We start from the raw sequence: 15244 nt of genomic DNA, 5'->3' as shown, positions 1-15244 counted from the left end.
TAAGTAAAAAAGCCAGCGTGCATACTGCTCTGTGTTTTGCCAAGGCAACTCCAACCCATCACTCTCTCGAAACTGTGCCTGTTGGACAGCTGCCCCCCCCGATTGTTTCATTCTTTCTGCAATGCTAAGTGAAAAAAAAGCAAGCATGCATACAGCTCTGTGTGTGTGTCCCCCCCGATTGTTTCATTCTTTCTGCAATGCTAAGTGAAAAAAAAGCAAGCATGCATACAGCTCTGTGCGCAGCTCCAAGCCATCACTCACTTGAAACTGTGCCCATTGGACAGCCTACCCCCCTGATTCTTTCATCCTTTCCGCACTGCTAAGCGAAAAAAATAAAAGCAAGCATGCATACTGCTCTGTGCTTTGCCGAGGCAGCTCCAAGCCATCACTCACTCGAAACCATGCCCGTTGGCCAGCCTGCCCCCCACCCCTCGATTCTTTTATCCTGTCCGCACTGCTAAGTGAAAATAAAAAGCAAGCGTGCATACTGATCTGTGCTTTGCCGAGGCAGCTCCAAGCCATCACTCACTTGAAACTGTCCTGCCTGCATTGGCCAGTCTGCCCTCCCCCCGATTCGTTCATTTTTTCCGCGCTGCTAAGTAAAAAAAGAAAAGCAAGCATGCACACTGCTCTATGCTTTGCCGAGGCAGCTGCAAGCCATCACTCACTCGAAACCGTGCCCATTGGCCAGCCTGCCCTCTCCCCGATTCGTTCATTTTTTCCACACTGCTAAGTAAAAAAAAGAAAAGCAAGCATGCACACTGCTCTGTGCTTTGCCGAGGCAGCTCCAAGCCATCACTACTTGAAACCGTGCCGCATGCATTGGCCTGCCTGCCCTCCCCCCCCTCCCTTCGATTCTTTCAGCATTCCGCACCACTGCTAAATAAAAAAATAGAGAAAGCATGCATGCTGCTGTGTGCTTAGCTCGCAGGACAGCTAGACTCCCCTCCCACTACCTCCACTCCCCCTTCCCACCCGCAACTCGTTTTAAAGGACGGCCAACTTCCCAGCACCCTTTCGTCCTTCCTGCGCAGACCAGGCAGCCTTTTTCTCACTCCCTCCCAGTAAAATGAAAAAACAAACCATGCAGGACATGCAGGAGTGACATAGTCACGTCACTTTTGTTTCAACGAGGTTTGGGTTGCTTTGGCCTGAGCAGCAGTATAGGGAGCGCTCAAGATTTGATTGCTTCTGTGCGCAGCGTGTTAGAGCACAGGGCTCTATCGGCCACCTTTGTACCTTAAGTTAAACCCGTTGTGTGAAACGATAGTGCCGGAAAATTGTTGGTTCATAAGCTAAGCCACATCTTTTATGAATTTACAGCTTAATTTCAAATACCAACGTTTATGTGCTCTTAGAAGATGCTCTCAGTCTGACAGTTATTTCTTTTCTGCCACTGCAAAACAGCATATGTGTGGCATGCGTGTGTGCAAGTAACTCATACACCAGCCTTGCATGTTTTCATTACAATGAGAAAAACAAATGCGCAATCCCGGCAGTGCACTGTGAAGAAGCAGACTGTTGACTCCGTGTCCTTGCATTGCTCGAATACCAGCAACCCCACTAAACCACCGGAAGAAAAAGAATGAAACTAAGCAAAAGATTGCAAATACACCGAATCGGCGCTCACTCTACATCCCCCTGCATCATGCCTTTTGACTGAGCAGTGCTTCTCTCTCAAGGAAAAAAAAAAGAATAGACTCTACAAGATATGTGTACGTAACATATAGGCTATGTCACTGATGTATCACGTGATTGTGCACTGAAGACATGCGAAAATATCCTCTTAATTCCCTTTGGGGCAGAAGTTGAGTGCACTGCTGAATGTTTCTGTATCAAACCTCATGTTATGCACGAATCTGACGAGAAGCATGCCTTCACTATAGAAAACCAGAAGGGGCGGAAGTGGAGGGGGGGTTATGAATTTTGTTACTGAGTGGAGCAGGTAATGGATGTGGTCATTGTCACAAGAAATGTCTCCTGGCAGCCGCCTATTTCTGCCCCCAAAACAGGTTTGGCCGCCACAGGAAAGGGGTTTGCGCTGAGCAGAGAAGCAGTGCAGAAATATTCTGCCAGAAATACCCCATACTTCATTCATGGTTTATGATTACCTATGGCATAGGATTATCAATAACACTTCCCTCTTTTCTCTTTTCACGGTACATACAAAATGTATTCGCACTCAGTTTAGCTACCAAAAAAGTGCAGGGGGCCCTTTTAGAGAGGAAATTTGTCGGAGCTGATTTATAAGAAAGCAGCCATCAACAGGTCTAGTTGAAGACAGGAAGACCAGAAAAATAACCCTCCAGAAAGGTCTTCAAGGAGTTTCAATTTGAGAAAAATTTATTCACAGCAGTTTTGCATAAATGTTGTGTGAAATTTAGGAAAACGAAGACAGACATGCTGAAAAAAAGAAAAATTAAATAGGGTCATGAGAGGTGGCAACTGCGAAAAAGTGGGCCACCTGTAACCCTGGTCTGGATGCATGCCAGGCTGTCACTTTGGGTTTATATTATATAGGCTCATGCTCTCTTTGATTGTTCCCTCTGAAGTGCACATTTAGTTTTCTTGTAGGCTCACTTTTAGAGAAAAACCATGCAATTTTTTTAGAATTTTAAGAAATAATTTCAGGAGTTCCAAAGCTCCTTGAAATTGTTCCTGAAAACCAAGGGTACTCAATGATATCAAAGGCCTGTGTGAACCGCGCTCCATGATCATCATATTGAAGGGAACGGCTTACCAGCACAGCCTCTGGGGCCTGTGCCCAATAAAGTATGGATGCATCATGTAGAACTTATGAAATCGGCTTGTAATGACATCTGTTTCAAAACTTCTGGCTTTTCCTATCTTAAAGTAAGCTCGCATTTTCAGTAAGTAGCACTTTAGTGGATAGAGTGCAGTAATTTGTAGTAAAAGCCAGCTTCAGCTTGTCCGCAATGTCCTTTTAATACCCTAAAGCTGAACATGAGCTATGAGAGACATCATGAAGGAGGGCTCTTGGGTTAATTTCCAGAGCCCTCTTCCACAAAAGTTCTTCAAGCTATGCGCTGGCACCAAATGTGGGCAAATTTGCATTTTGCCTCTATCAACAGGCCACAGGCATTCCACTTCGCATTCTCAAACTCAACGGCCAAATGTCATAGCCAGTAAGCAACGGCAGCAAGCAAAAAAAAAACACTGAAGAAACCTAAATGTCAAAATAAACATGAGGGGTCATAAATGCAGTAGTGGGTTAGGCAAACAAAAAACTACACATGCTGAAAGATGTCTTCAGTGCTTACATCAATGTCCTGCTTCTTGCCCACCACAACACAGCGCAATTCCAGCAAAGGGTATAGAGCTTGAAGAAACCATTGCTTATGAAGCCACATGGAGCTTGCTGTAAGGTAAAAAATACCATGACCCAACAAATTAGTGAAAACGTAATGTAGTGCAATACGTACAGTACTCACGGATTGAAATAGGACATTCGGAGCGCGTGGCCGTCGCTGAATGCAAGGCAGTGTGGTAAACAGGCCGGCTTATTGGCGACCGGAAGGAGCAGTTCTGCTTCTTAGATGTTCTCCCCCTCGAGCTATACCACAATACAGCACCTTGGTTCCATGAGCATCCCCGGGCGGCGCTGCATGCAGCGACGGCCACGCGCTCCGAGTGTCCTATTTCAATCCGTGAGTACTGTACATGCAGAGGCTTTGTGAGCAAGAAATAAAGGCAGAGTAGGAACACCACAATACTGTTTTTTTTTCTTGAAATGATGCACGACATGCTGGTGCAGGTCACTGCATGAAATTTACCTCTGCCTGTTAAATAATCCTAAATTATTTTTTTTATTCAAAATTTCGCTTTGGGATTCAATTAGTTGAAGGGCGATTGCCTACAATGCCAGAGAAGAAACATGTTGACATCACCCGAGACATACCAACAGTGAAATAAAATAACTCCTTTCACTCCATCTCGTCGCCAGCCTGGCAGAAAAGCAAGTCAGGCATCACAGTGCCCCTAGTTACAAATAAAAAAGCATTTACTTGACTTTAACTACAAGTGCATTTTAACAGCCTATCCATAATCCACCAGTTCCCACTAGGTTCGAGATCAGACAAGCCCTCCTTTTCTTTATGCTTTACATCGAGCGAGCACTTTAATTGGTACTGCAGGGCCTAATACATGCCTGCAACTACAATACTACTTTTCTAAGAGATGTGGAACTTAATTAAAATTCATTTTATGACCGAAGTAGCAAAGATTGTATTTTATCTTGAAAGAAGCAGCAAGAAAAAACAAGGGTATGAAAGGAGACAATACGGGCACTTACAACTGTTTTTTGAAGCACACATGAAATATATAAAGAAGCCAAGCAACAATGCAAACCACTCAATCACTGATAAGCAAAAAGCAAGACATGAATCACTAAAATTTAAGAACAGTTCCCTATCTAGATAACCCAACTCACTGCATGGTAACACGATGGATGGCTCACTAACACATTCATTACCTAGTTGTAAAATGTGTCTAGCTTCAATGATTTCCCAGCTGATTTGCAATGGATGACAGCCAGAATGTGTGCAGCAGAAACTGAAAGCAACCAGTGCATTCTTTACAATGCACAGCCAAGTTGACCTCTACCTATATCTACTCAAATGGAACTGTTCGGAAGTTTTAATGATTCATGTTTTGCTGTCTGCTTAAAGGGGATTGAGTGGTTTGCAGTGTTGCTTGGCATTATATATTTCTTGTTTTCATCAATAAACTTTAGTTGCGAGTTAGCATCTGCTTGCTTCTTTTCACATCCTTGTTTTTTCGTGCTGCTACTTTCAAGATGACACCTTACCAACTCACCTATAAATTGCCATCCTTATGATTGTATTTTAGTCAGTGGAAGTTTACTTCATGTGACACTAATCAACACACACGACCACGTTTCATGAATCTTAAAGCCAATCAATGAGAGCATCATCGTAAAGCATGAAAGTTTGCTAGAAATGCAGCTCTCCATGCCAACACAGCTTGCACAGACATGATAATCTGCGGTAAACAAAACACTGGGCTGCTGCAAGGGTGGTACAGAGCAAGCAGAGGGTGCTCTGAATTGAAGAGGGTGCATTGAATCTTGCTGTACATGGGGACAATGTTTTGGGGCTATGCAGCTGAGTCTAGGTACGAAAGGAAAGGAGAATAGTTTCTGTCCCCTTGCCATGAAGGGTGGTTTGCTCACTATTTGGGCTAGGAGTGTACAGGGTTGAAGTGAAGGGAGGATGTTGGAGAGTTAATGCAAGGTCACTAGGGCTGAAGTAACCCACTCTACATGGCAAGGGGAAAGAGGTATGTTGCCTCCTCCTTCCTGCCTAACTTCAGCTGCATAGCCACAGTTATCCCAGAGTATAGTGATGTGCTACCGTGATCAAGACTTGTAGAATTGAAAACTGAAAATAACACAGGGGTATGGCATGATTAAAATATCTATGGCATCCAAGTGAATAGCGCACTGTTCTCCAGGGTTGCTGACGGCGTATTTACTTATTTTATATTTAAAAAAACTAGTTAGTGAACCATAAATATAATACTTCTGCTATTATGAGGATTCCACAGCTATGTAAACTGCATGAAGAAAGTGAAACTATCAATAGCTTGCACTGACAACTCACCAGGCACCCACTAGTGAATTAAAAGTGGAGCAAAAATTTGTCTAATCTGCGTTCACCACATTCATCATGAACGTATTGCAGACACTAAGCATAGTTCACTATCATAGCACTTCTGATATGATATCCAAGCCATTTATAAAGCTGCCTAGCTTGTCACATGAACATTTCAGCAGATGACTTCTCAAGGGTCATATGACTGACCAAATTCTCATAAAAAAAAACGTTTATGACCAAATCAGCACTTTTCTCAAAGTTCACTGCATGGGAGTGAGTTCGTCAACTGCTAGTGTTTCAGAAAAAGGGGTCATCAAACTGTAAGTAACCTGAGTTGAGTTGCAAACAACACAATTTCGGAGAGTGGTGAGGGGCAGAATGTGTCATTACGAAGGTCAGCTACTAACGCTAACAGTAGGCAGCCTTGATTTGATGATAAGGTTCAACATGCCAAAGAAACTTAGACAATGAAGGTCAGCAATAGTAGGTAGCCCTGGATAATTTTGACTATCTACACTTTAATGTGCACTGACACTGTACAGCACATGGGGACTTAGCGTTCTGCTACCACCGAAATGTAACCACCCCGGCTCGGGCCGAGCCCGCGTCACCCAGCTCATTAGTCAAATTCCCTAAATACTGAAGCCACCACAGTAGGGTGTAGGCAGCCTTAAAGAGGGTTACATTTGCAAGCATGTTTTGTACAAGCCAAGCTTATATAAGCTGGGTATGGCCAAGCTGCGGCTAATGAGTGCACGAAGCTCCCGGTGCCGAGCAATTCTCCACCGGATTAAAAAAAAAATCCGCGTGTCGATGGAATTCCATAAATAGGTTTGGGCGCGACCTGATGCCAGTGAACATCTCCGGCAATGCACTCCCTCACCAGAACAGGAGTTGGCCACCCTGGTGTAGTAATTGGCCGCAACCTCCTATGATAAGCTCCATAAAACCCCGGCCCTCAGTCACCAGCGGCTGCGGAACAACTGACCACGGCGGCGGTCAGACCTGTGACGCAGCAGGGGGGGCTAAGAATACCTGGCTCTGCTGGACAGGCCGCCATTGGAAACTGACCCTGGCAACGTTTAACGCTAGAACCCTAGCTAGTGAAGCTAGTTTAGCAGTGCTGTTAGAGGGGATATCATAGGGCTTAGTGAGGCTAGGAGGCCGAATGAGGCATATACTGTACTGAAGGAGGGTCATGTACTGTGTTATCAAGGTTTACCAGAGAGGCGACAACTAGGAGTAGGTTTCCTTGTCAATAAGTATATAGTGGGTAATATATATGAATTCTATAGTATTAATGAGAGGGTGGTAGGCATCGTTATTCGGCTTAATAACCGATATAAACTTAAGGTTGTACAGGCCTATGCACCTACATGTAGTTATGATGACCAGGCAGTTGAAAGCTTCTACAAAGATGTAGAATCGGCAATGCGAAGAGTAACGATGCAGTACGCTGTGCTAATGGGCGACTTCAATGCCAAGGTAGGGAAAAACAGTCAGGAGACCAGGCAGTAGGTGACTATGGCATTGGTTCTAGGAATAGCAGGGGGGATTTACTAGTTGAGTTTGGAGAGCACAGTAACTTATGAATCATGAATACCTTCTTCAGCAAACGAAAGAACCGGAAATGGACATGGAAAAGTGCTAACGGGGAGACTAAAAACGAAATTGACTTCATAATGTGTTCAACCCCTGCCATTATGCAAGATGTAAAGGTAATCAGGAAAGTGCGATGCAGTGACCACAGGATGGTGAGGTCCCGATTTAGCCTAAATCTGAAGGAGGAACGCAACAAATTAGTAAGAAAGAAACCCATCAACGAATTAGCGGTTAGGGGGAGGGCAGAAGAGTTCAGGATCTCACTACAGAATAGATATTCAGCTCTAAACGAGGATGGCAACATTACCCCAGAAGCAATGAGCAGTAATTTCAGAGCTATCATTACTGAATGTGCGGTAGAAGTAGGCGGTAGGATAGCTAGAGAGGATACCGGTAAGCTGTCTAAGGAGCCGAAAGATTTGATTAAGAAACTCCAGATAAGCGCAAGGTGGCAGATATAAGAAAGTATAACATGGACAAAATTGAGCATGCTGTAAAGAACGGGGAAAGCCTTAAAGCGGGATAGAAGAAATTGGGCATAGGCAAAAACCAGATGTATGCGATAAGGGACAAGGAGGGCAACATCATCACGAATATGGACAAGATAGTCAAAGTAGCTGAGGAGTTCTATACAGGTCTCTACAGTAGCCAAAGTAGTCAGGACCGTAAAGAGATTAGCGGTAGGAAAAAACAGTCGGACGTTCCACCAGTTACGAAAGACGAGGTCAAGAAAGCATTAGAAACTATGAAAAGGGGGAAATCAGCTGGAGCGGATCAGGTAACTATAGATTTGCTGAAAGAAGGGGGTGGGGGATATCATGTTAGAAAAGCTGGCCACCCTGTATACGCAGTGCCTGGTGTCATCGACGGTACCGGAACCATGGAAGAATGCAAACATTATCCTCATTCATAAGGAAGGGGACTCCAAGCACCTTAAAAATTACAGACCAATCAGCTTACTGTCTGTTATGTATAAGGTATTTACTAAGGTAATCGCTAATAGAATCAGGACAACCTTAGACTGCAATCAAGCAAAGGATCAAGCAGGTTTTCGAAAATGGTATTCTACTATCGACCATATCCATACCATCGATCAGGTGATAGAAAAATACTCGGAATATAACCAGCCCTCATACATAGCATTCATTGATTACGAAAAAGCATTTGACTCAGTTGAAACCTCGGTGGTGATGCAGGCATTGCGAAATCGGGGGGTAGACGAGCCGTACGTGAAAGTGCTGGAAGATATATATAGTGGCTGCACAGCAACCATTGTTCTGCATAAAGAAAGTAAGAAAATTCCCATAAAGAAGGGTGTTAGGCAAGGAGACACAATCTCCCCAGTACTATTCACAGCTTGCTTAGAGGAAGTATTCAGAGACTTGGAATGGGAGCAGATAGGGATCAGGGTAGATGGAGAATACCTCAGTAATCTGCGATTTGCTGATGACATTGCCTTGCTAAGCAACTCGGGAGATGAACTGCAAATAATGATTGGTGACCTAGACAGGAGAAGTAGAAAGGTAGGCTTGAAAATCAATGTGCAGAAGACTAAGGTAATGTTCAACAGCCTCGGAAAGGAACAGCAGTTTACATTAGGTAGCGAAATACTGGAAGTAGTAGGCGAATATGTCTACTTAGGACAGGTAGTAACCGCAGATCTGGACCATGAAAAGTAAATAAGAATAAGATTGAGATGGAGCGCATTTGGCAAGCACTCACAGATTATGACTAGCAGCTTACCGGTATCGCTAAAGAGGAAAGTGCTCACCTATGGGGCCGAAACGTGGAGGCTAACCAAGAGAGTTCTACTTAAGTTGAGGTCAACCCAGAGGTCTATGGAATGAAAAATGGTAGGGGTAATATTAAGAGATGGGAAGCGTGTAGAGTGAGTCAGATTAATAACTCAGGTTACCGACATTCTAGTGGAAATTAAGAAGAAGAAATGGGCATGGGCAGGACATGTAGTGCGAAGAGAGGATAACCGATGGTCACTTAGGGTAACAAACTGGATTCCAAGGGAAGGAAAGTGTAGCAGGGGTGGCAGAAAGTTAGGTGGGCGGATGAGGTTAAGAAGTTCGCAGGGGTCAAGTGGATGCAGCTAGCACAGAACCGGGCTAAGTGGAGAAATATGGGAGAGGCCTTCGCTCTGCAGTTGGTATAGTCAGGCTGATGAAGATGATGATAAAAGTCTGCGATTCTGCAGGAACCTCTGATCTCACACCAAGAATTCAGTGCCCATAGCAGGCACAACACGCATCTAGAGGTGCCAGGTAATTAATGTAACTCGTAAGAAATGTTATGCTATCTCTTATTTACCTACTAAGAGAGCAAACAGTATTTCTGTCATCGAACCTTTTTTTAAACACTATTTCACGGCAATGGCAAAAGGCATTTAGAGTCAACTGGAGGTCTAACATAGTACAGTGGCGAAGAACGAGCCCCTGAGCCTGCCATATGCCAAGGCGTAAATGCGCTTCACTGCAATGTACGAGTGAACAAGCAGAAGGCTGAAAGCTTGAACAATCTGTTTCCAGTAAACAGTGACGTTTGGGTGGTTAGGTTGGAATACCAAGCAAGCATTCTGCCCATAGCTTCATCTACTATATTTCCTCTCAAAGGTATAACCAGCAAACAATGTCTGCAACTTAAGCCAGGAGTACAATCACAGCATGTTCTGAAGACTTCAATCATCACATTGACTTTTTAATCATGCCAGTCACCTCAACATCAAATCAAAGCAATGTATGTGGGAGCTTATGGAACCCTCGCACATACAAAACACACCGAGAAGTGCAATCAGTCTAAAGGCAGCCTATCATAAGCATATTGTTCATGGCCTTCACAGTGCCACCAAGTTTGCTCCCTGACCACCCTATGAACATGCAGTGTTTGCACCCCAACTCGGGTTAGACAAAATGTGACTTCTCTTTAAACGAAATAGGAGCAGTGCACCAAGAAAGGCAAAAGTTCATCCCTAGCTCCCATTATGTCAACTGAAGAATGTGCAGATTCGGACCAGAAATATGTATTTCTGAAAATATGTATTCTGTATAGAAATATGAGTGATATCTAGGAAGATAGTGGTACCAGTGCAGTAAGCAGTCTGCCCCTTGTGCATCATGAAGGGCCAATGCTCTCAAACTTCCAAACCTTTTATCATGCCAAAACATGCTCACCTGATCAATTATGAATTGTGAAAGGCTACGCACTCTAAAGTGGGAACACTTCCATGCAAAAAAGTGAAAAGAAGCCAAATGCAGAATGTGATGTGACTGTTCAAACAATGTCTGAAGTGCATGTGGCAACCAAGCAATTCATAAATGTGGTAGCCATTCTTAATCTAGATCCAGACACAACACTAATTCCATGTCAACATCTACAGTTGCTTCTACAAAACTTGCATAAATTTAAACAAAAACAAAACTTCTTGTCTTGCATGCTGATGTTCTAGAAATCAGAATTCGAGCCCAAGGAAAGCTCTTTGCTGCCAGACATTCAACAGTGCTGTACAGTCTTTAGATAACTCCAGATTTTACGACTTTACTGCAGGCAACAAATCTCCATCCTCGCCTTGGTTAATAAAGCATGCATTTTCTTGTGCTTCCTTTTGGTGTGTGTTTTTTAAGCTTATTTAAGAATACGATGGACAGCTAGGTGACTTCTGGTTTCCATTTTCGTATGACGAATGTGTCCAGGCAAAACAAGAATGTTTATATTGACTCTTGCACCAGGTGTTCAAAATATTTGTGTGTTAAAACACGATTGGCAGTACGCGGAAGCCATTCTCATGCTTAGGCTATATGTAAAGGTGGGCACTGTTGAGAACTGTCAATTAGATAATCACATGGTGATGACATTTTCTTGGGCAGGAAAGGAACAGGCAGGCCTCTCACGGAAATGAACGCTGTATTGGGCTAACTCGCAGCAACTAGGATCTAAAAAAATCTGCGGTAATGACAGCAGGACATTTTTCTTCCATCAGATACGTGCGAAAGCGCTACTACATGCTTTGATGGTACGAAAAGTGTACGCCATATTAACAAGCGGCAGTCGTACTCTGAAATTTAAGCCAGATACCTCAAAACGGAAAGAGCTTAAGTACAATAACAGAGAACAGCAAGCACAATGGAATTATGAAAATGCTGAAATCACTAGTATATATGCAAACTTTATATGCTAACATGTACTGAACTTCCTCCAGGTTGGAGGTACGTAACAAATGTTAGGTGGAGAGGAGTTTAGTATGGCAAAGCTAACATAGCAAGTCTGCTGCCTCAGACCAGCGCTGTCGAAATTTCCCTTCACTCTGCCTATAGTGTGTCGGAGAGGTACTGCCACAATAGAAGAGACAGTCAGTTGCTTTGGATATGTAGCCCAGGCAGGTTGCCAACGGGTTTCGCAAGTCGATGCAGTATTCATTGCGCAGAGAAAACAAGTGACAACTATCTATCCGCGCAAATTTTCCGTGTAGTGTTCTGGACCCTGGGCCACCGTGGGCTGAACAGCTTTCACACTAGCTGCCACATGACTAAAGCGACAGTGGATTCAAGGAATGGATGCCGCATGGCTTCCGCGATGCCGCAGCATTGGCGTGCTTCATTAGGCCCTATATGCCACATGGCGAGGCGTTCTCGCATGGGCAATACATGCCATCGCCGGTGTCACTTGAAAGTGCGAAGCTCTGACGGCAGACTGCTCACCGGCCGCTTGTTGCCAAACCATATCCTGTAGGAGCACTCGAGCTGACGATGCTCTGGCACGTGATTACCTCTCCAGGGTTAACTCTTCTTGCGGGAAGAGGTAACCCTGGAAAACTTGCTGTGTAACATTAAAAGCTGGGGCTGATGAATACGAGAAGCAGAAGCAGGGAAGCCCTGAAATCAGGTAGCCGTGGTCTATTCTGTCAAATGCCTTCTATTGACCTAACGAGAGAAAAGTGCAGTCATCTGCCTTGTTCTCATAAGATAACACAGCTTGTGTGAACGGGAGTGACGCGAAGGTGGAACGACATGGCACTAAAATAAATGATTACGGCTGAGGGTAGGGCAGGAAGGAGCCCATGCGTCCGATCAGAAGGGACGTAACCAACTTATAATCAGTGTTTAGTAGCGTAGTGGAGCGCCATCCTTCAGGCTCTGTAACATCTTATTATGGTGTTAGCACTAGCACGATCCCGCCTGGCTGCTGGCTATTTACCATCTTTGATAATACATTAATTTCTCTAGGAATGTCTTGTGCTATTAGCAGAAGAGGTCGATCTTCCTTCTCACAGGGTCGGTGCCCCTGTGAGTCTGGTGCCTGCTGGAGCCTGGTGTCTTCCGTAGCCTGCTGTCTTCCGGATCTGGGTGCCTGCTGCAGTCTGCTGTCTGCTGGAGACTGGTGACATATCATTGCTAGCCTTCAAGCACCTTGTAATGAGGCCTTTCCTCGCCATGAACGGCCTAACTTATTCGTGCTACCCTTGCAACAAGGTGTTAAACGGTCCAGTTCCATACATGAGCCACGTTAAGAGCAAGAAACACTATCTGAGGGTCTCCGGCGCGGAAGAACCTTTCAATGTCTCCTTGAAAGATTTGGGCGCTTACAACGAGTTTGGCTTCCGGACCGCATGCAGCGCTGTTTCGCAAGTCGCAACCATGCTCATTCTGTGAGCTGTGTGACGTTGGCCTCAACTCACGGACCTCCGAGGACATCCACAACAAGGCGGCAGTATCTGCCTCATCAACGGGCCTTGAAACTGAAGGCGCATTGTCCAACTGCACTATGCACTGGAATTCACACGGGAATCCGCCCTCATCCACGTCCCCAAGACGCATTACAAAGCGCTGAGTCTACCTCTTTGCCGGAGTGGGACCGGTCGATGAAGCGGTCTGGGGTGAGGTCTTCACCTCCAGTATTGGAAAACATCGTACCAGAATTTACAGCGAGAGGTCTATGGTACAAGACCGCTGATGGGACCTCCTATGGTAATAGATTTCGATATGACAAATAAAGAATAATATTATTGTAAGAAAATTTATGAAGCAACACTGAAAATAAATAACGAAATACATAGTGCATTGCCGACAGATTTAGATACAAAAACACTAACGAATTCCACGACACAAAAGATAAAGAAATCACAAATTAAGAAAAAAATGTTTTAATTTCAACTTGAACAAAGAAAGTGTATTAGTTTGCTTAATGTAGAAATTCAAAGAATTCCAAAATGATATGGACGAAAACTTAAGGCCTTGTTTCCCATAGTTAGTACTGACCCTAGGTAGTAGAAAATTATTCCATAAAGCGAACCGTGTAATGCTGTTGTTTTTGATCATGCCGGGAGGAAAAATGCTAAACGGGAGCTGATGGTGAGGAATCTTATAGAATACCGATATTATAAAGATAAAGAGCTGAGAGTGTTTTAACATTTAAATGCATGAACAAAATGTGCGACGATGACATTCGGGAGGAGGAGGTTATGATGCGTATGGCTTGCTTTTGCAGTTTCAATAATGGCCAAAGATGAACATGATAGTCGTTACCCCAGGATGAAATGCCGTAGTTTAAGTGGCTGTGGACGAAAGCATAGTAAAGTGATAGTAACATGTGGATTGGGAAAAAGGACCGGGTTTTGATTAGTGCGCGTAACCCAAATGAAATTTTCTAGAAAGTTTCCGCTATATAATAATGAAATTTTAGGTGAGGGTCAATAACACCTAGAAAGGAAATTCGGTCTTGAGACTCGATGGCAGTGGAATTGAAGTATTCGCCGTGCGATCGATCTAGAGGTGGTGCCACCGTCACTCCGGTAGTATGGATCAGCAGCCGGCGGCGCTCGCAGAAACGCATGCTGCGTAGGTCTGCTTCAGTTTACGGCGGGTTGGTTGGCGATTAAAATGCGTCTTCTGTGGTATTTCTGCAATATTGCAGAAAAAAATCCATAGATTTTGCCAATGCAGCAGAAGAAATGCGGATTTTAGGAAAACGAGGCACGCAACCACCAGTATTTTAGATTTACTTTCCGTTTTCTTGCGCTGTACCGCGCTCGCGCGCCTCATAATTGGGCCTGCCTAATGACCGCTTTGTTTTTCTTATCAACTTTTAAGCAGTGTGCGTGGAGTGCGACAGGCGAATTTAGTGTCAAGCCCACGCAGATCAATGCTCGTGCTCTGACCTGCAGTACTTTAGAATGGATCGAGAAAGCCTGGTTAATTATATCATGCTTGAGTTGAGCCTTAAGGAGGGTAAACTGACAGCGTACTGCATCGCGAGTCGCTTTAGACTGAGTGCACATGAACTCTGGCCCAGACAACTACGCACAAGTAGTTCCCAAAAGTGAGATCCCGCCGACACTATACAGGAAACCTCGCCGGAAAGTTGATCACGTGTACAGCGCTGAGCGGATTGAATTTGCCGAGATGCTTTTTGCGGCCACTGTCATAGAATGTGATAGTGTATTAATGCATGTGCCACTAACTGTAAATGATTTCCTGAAACCGAGGAAAGTATAAGGGATTTCTGATGTGTGTGATGTTAATATATACAGTAAATTAGTAGTGTAGTTATTTTGTTTTGCAATGCGAATAAATTTCACCGTGTGAGAGAACTTTTACACACTTGACAGCCCCCCGCTGGGGTGGTGGTTATGGCGCTCGACTACTCTTCCCAAGGATGCAGGATCGAATCCAGGCCTCGGCGGCCGCTTTTCTATGGAGGTGAAAAGCAAGGCGCCCGTATGCTGTGCGATGTCAGTGCACGTTAAAGAACCCCAGATGGTAGAAATTTTCGGAGTCCTCCACTGCGGCGTCTCTCATAGCCTGAGTTGCTTTGGGATGTTAAACCCCACAAACCAAACCACACTTGACAGAATTTACAATAATCAGCGATTAATTTTCAGTAACGTTAAAGTGCAAGCTACGAATTACACGCTGCGAAGACATCGTTATAAACTGCGCATGGGCACTGTCATGTTCTGGGAAGCAATTTTAAAGGCTGAAAATTTCTTTATCACTAATTATTTA

General features: G+C 44.3%; 1 long non-coding RNA gene across 1 annotated transcript in view; it reads left to right on the top strand.

The window, feature by feature from the left end:
• LOC146203689 (uncharacterized) overlaps nucleotides 1–14830 on the top strand; it is a 58602-nt gene extending 43772 nt beyond the window's left edge. Inside the window, exon 3 of the long non-coding RNA XR_014703900.1 lies at nucleotides 12514–14830. This is a non-coding gene — a long non-coding RNA (uncharacterized LOC146203689). The remainder of the gene's footprint in view (nucleotides 1–12513) is intronic.
• The last annotated feature ends 414 nt before the right edge of the window (nucleotides 14831–15244 follow it).

Source organism: Amblyomma maculatum, chromosome 1 (genome assembly GCF_055883805.1).
Source record: "Amblyomma maculatum isolate TAMU_Amacu chromosome 1, ASM5588380v1, whole genome shotgun sequence".
NCBI classification, from domain to species: Eukaryota; Metazoa; Arthropoda; class Arachnida; order Ixodida; family Ixodidae; genus Amblyomma; species Amblyomma maculatum.
The sequence above is the reverse complement of the archived record's forward strand: the minus strand, read 5'-3'. Positions and strand labels throughout refer to the sequence as shown.